Below are 4897 nucleotides of genomic sequence, written 5' to 3'. Positions count from 1 at the left end.
ACTTCTTTAACTGAGCAGATAAATCGTCCGCCCACGGCGGGTTAGATGCAGGGACCACATACGGCTGTACCGGCATTGGGGGTCCCATGGGGGGTGTTAGTTTGTGAACTAGCGTATGTAGAAGCGTGGAAAAAGCGGCCCACGGAGGGTCAGTATGTGAATCCGTTGCCACAGTCCCACTGGGGGGCAAAGAGCCCACAGAACCAGAGCCCACAGCTGCTATATTCTCCTCATATGGGTCTGTGACTGCATCAACACCGACAGTGTGCTCAGCCCCAGAACCGTTACCTTCAGAAGCAGATATGATATAACTTGCAGTATGAGGTAACATAGTACAATTATTAGCAGCACTATATCCCAAACCCAAACCCCTGCAATACAGTATATCTTTGTGAAAATCCTATATTAAATAACACCTGACGCACCAAGCCCCCTCAGGTTATGGAATATAGGGATAGCAAGTTGAGTGAAAGACACAATGGACACCACTCAGCTATCAAATGCACACACAAAAAGTCACAGTTTGTACAATGTAGAGGTTATTACAGACAATAATACTGCACTGGACTAGCTTATACAGCTATATAGTAGAGATGAGCGGGTTCGGTTTCTTTGAATCCGAACCCGCACGAACTTCACTTTTTTTTTCACGGGTCCGAGCGACTCGGATCTTCCCGCCTTGCTCGGTTAACCCGAGCGCGCCCGAACGTCATCATGACGCTGTCGGATTCTCGCGAGACTCGGATTCTATATAAGGAGCCGCGCGTCGCCGCCATTTTCACACGTGCATTGAGATTGATAGGGAGAGGACGTGGCTGGCGTCCTCTCCATTAGAATAGATTAGAAGAGAGAGAGAGAGAGAGAGATTGTGCAGACAGAGTTTACCACAGTGACCAGTGCAGCTGTTGTTAAGTTAACTTTTATTTAATATATCCGTTCTCTGCTATATCCGTTCTCTGCCTGAAAAAAACGATACACAGCAGTCACACAGTGTGACTCAGTCTGTGTGCACTCAGCTCAGCCCAGTGTGCTGCACATCAATGTATAAAAGCTTATAATAATTGTGGGGGAGACTGGGGAGCACTGCAGGTTGTTATAGCAGGAGCCAGGAGTACATAATATTATATTAATTTAAAATTAAACAGTGCACACTTTTGCTGCAGGAGTGCCACTGCCAGTGTGACTAGTGGTGACCAGTGCCTGACCACCAGTATAGTAGTATATTGTTGTATACTATCTCTTTATCAACCAGTCTATATTAGCAGCAGACACAGTACAGTGCGGTAGTTCACGGCTGTGGCTACCTCTGTGTCGGCAGTCGGCACTCGGCAGGCAGTCCGTCCATCCATAATTGTATAATTATATACCACCTAACCGTGGTATTTTTTTTTCTTTCTTTATACCGTCGTCATAGTCATACTAGTTGTTACGAGTATACTACTATCTCTTTATCAACCAGTGTACAGTGCGGTAGTTCACGGCTGTGGCTACCTCTGTGTCGGCAGTCGGCAGGCAGTCCGTCCATCCATAATTGTATTATTATAATATATACCACCTAACCGTGGTTTTTTTTTCATTCTTTATACCGTCATAGTGTCATACTAGTTGTTACGAGTATACTACTATCTCTTTATCAACCAGTGTACAGTGCGGTAGTTCACGGCTGTGGCTACCTCTGTGTCGGCAGTCGGCAGGCAGTCCGTCCATCCATAATTGTATTATAATATATACCACCTAACCGTGGTTTTTTTTTCATTCTTTATACCGTCATAGTGTCATACTAGTTGTTACGAGTATACTACTATCTCTTTATCAACCAGTGTACAGTGCGGTAGTTCACGGCTGTGGCTACCTCTGTGTCGGCAGTCGGCAGGCAGTCCGTCCATCCATAATTGTATTATAATATATACCACCTAACCGTGGTTTTTTTTTCATTCTTTATACCGTCATAGTCAGTCATACTAGTTGTTACGAGTATACTACTATCTCTTTATCAACCAGTGTACAGTGCGGTAGTTCACGGCTGTGGCTACCTCTGTGTCGGCACTCGGCAGGCAGTCCGTCCATCCATAATTGTATTATAATATATACCACCTAACCGTGGTTTTTTTTTCATTCTTTATACCGTCATAGTGTCATACTAGTTGTTACGAGTATACTACTATCTCTTTATCAACCAGTGTACAGTGCGGTAGTTCACGGCTGTGGCTACCTCTGTGTCGGCAGTCGGCAGGCAGTCCGTCCATCCATAATTGTATTATAATATATACCACCTAACCGTGGTTTTTTTTTCATTCTTTATACCGTCATAGTGTCATACTAGTTGTTACGAGTATACTACTATCTCTTTATCAACCAGTGTACAGTGCGGTAGTTCACGGCTGTGGCTACCTCTGTGTCGGCAGTCGGCAGGCAGTCCGTCCATCCATAATTGTATCATAATATATACCACCTAACCGTGGTTTTTTTTTCATTCTTTATACCGTCATAGTCAGTCATACTAGTTGTTACGAGTATACTACTATCTCTTTATCAACCAGTGTACAGTGCGGTAGTTCACGGCTGTGGCTACCTCTGTGTCGGCACTCGGCAGGCAGTCCGTCCATCCATAATTGTATTACAATATATACCACCTAACCGTGGTTTTTTTATACCACCTAACCGTGGCAGTCCGTCCATAATTGTATACTAGTATCCAATCCATCCATCTCCATTGTTTACCTGAGGTGCCTTTTAGTTCTGCCTATGAAATATGGAGAACAAAAAAGTTGAGGTTCCAAAATTAGGGAAAGATCAAGATCCACTTCCACCTCGTGCTGAAGCTGCTGCCACTAGTCATGGCCGAGACGATGAAATGCCAGCAACGTCGTCTGCCAAGGCCGATGCCCAATGTCATAGTACAGAGCATGTCAAATCCAAAACACCAAATATCAGAAAAAAAAGGACTCCAAAACCTAAAATAAAATTGTCGGAGGAGAAGCGTAAACTTGCCAATATGCCATTTACCACACGGAGTGGCAAGGAACGGCTGAGGCCCTGGCCTATGTTCATGGCTAGTGGTTCAGCTTCACATGAGGATGGAAGCACTCAGCCTCTCGCTAGAAAACTGAAAAGACTCAAGCTGGCAAAAGCACCGCAAAGAACTGTGCGTTCTTTGAAATCCCAAATCCACAAGGAGAGTCCAATTGTGTCGGTTGCGATGCCTGACCTTCCCAACACTGGACGTGAAGAGCATGCGCCTTCCACTATTTGCATGCCCCCTGCAAGTGCTGGAAGGAGCACCCGCAGTCCAGTTCCTGATAGTCAGATTGAAGATGTCAGTGTTGAAGTACACCAGGATGAGGAGGATATGGGTGTTGCTGGCGCTGGGGAGGAAATTGACCAGAAGGATTCTGATGGTGAGGTGGTTTGTTTAAGTCAGGCACCCGGGGAGACACCTGTTGTCCGTGGGAGGAATATGGCCGTTGACATGCCAGGTGAAAATACCAAAAAAATCAGCTCTTCGGTGTGGAGGTATTTCACCAGAAATGCGGACAACAGGTGTCAAGCCGTGTGTTCCCTTTGTCAAGCTGTAATAAGTAGGGGTAAGGACGTTAACCACCTCGGAACATCCTCCCTTATACGTCACCTGCAGCGCATTCATAATAAGTCAGTGACAAGTTCAAAAACTTTGGGTGACAGCGGAAGCAGTCCACTGACCAGTAAATCCCTTCCTCTTGTAACCAAGCTCACGCAAACCACCCCACCAACTCCCTCAGTGTCAATTTCCTCCTTCCCCAGGAATGCCAATAGTCCTGCAGGCCATGTCACTGGCAAGTCTGACGAGTCCTCTCCTGCCTGGGATTCCTCCGATGCATCCTTGCGTGTAACGCCTACTGCTGCTGGCGCTGCTGTTGTTGCCGCTGGGAGTCGATGGTCATCCCAGAGGGGAAGTCGTAAGCCCACTTGTACTACTTCCAGTAAGCAATTGACTGTTCAACAGTCCTTTGCGAGGAAGATGAAATATCACAGCAGTCATCCTACTGCAAAGCGGATAACTGAGTCCTTGACAACTATGTTGGTGTTAGACGTGCGTCCGGTATCCGCCGTTAGTTCACAGGGAACTAGACAATTTATTGAGGCAGTGTGCCCCCGTTACCAAATACCATCTAGGTTCCACTTCTCTAGGCAGGCGATACCGAGAATGTACACGGACGTCAGAAAAAGACTCACCAGTGTCCTAAAAAATGCAGTTGTACCCAATGTCCACTTAACCACGGACATGTGGACAAGTGGAGCAGGGCAGGGTCAGGACTATATGACTGTGACAGCCCACTGGGTAGATGTATGGACTCCCGCCGCAAGAACAGCAGCGGCGGCACCAGTAGCAGCATCTCGCAAACGCCAACTCTTTCCTAGGCAGGCTACGCTTTGTATCACCGCTTTCCAGAATACGCACACAGCTGAAAACCTCTTACGGCAACTGAGGAAGATCATCGCGGAATGGCTTACCCCAATTGGACTCTCCTGTGGATTTGTGGCATCGGACAACGCCAGCAATATTGTGTGTGCATTAAATATGGGCAAATTCCAGCACGTCCCATGTTTTGCACATACCTTGAATTTGGTGGTGCAGAATTTTTTAAAAAACGACAGGGGCGTGCAAGAGATGCTGTCGGTGGCCAGAAAAATTGCGGGACACTTTCGGCGTACAGGCACCACGTACAGAAGACTGGAGCACCACCAAAAACTACTGAACCTGCCCTGCCATCATCTGAAGCAAGAAGTGGTAACGAGGTGGAATTCAACCCTCTATATGCTTCAGAGGTTGGAGGAGCAGCAAAAGGCCATTCAAGCCTATACAATTGAGCACGATATAGGAGATGGAATGCACCTGTCTCAAGTGCAGTGGAGAATG

This window comes from Pseudophryne corroboree, chromosome 1 (genome assembly GCF_028390025.1).
Source record: "Pseudophryne corroboree isolate aPseCor3 chromosome 1, aPseCor3.hap2, whole genome shotgun sequence".
Classification (NCBI taxonomy): Eukaryota; Metazoa; Chordata; class Amphibia; order Anura; family Myobatrachidae; genus Pseudophryne; species Pseudophryne corroboree.
Note: the sequence above shows the minus strand (reverse complement) of the source record.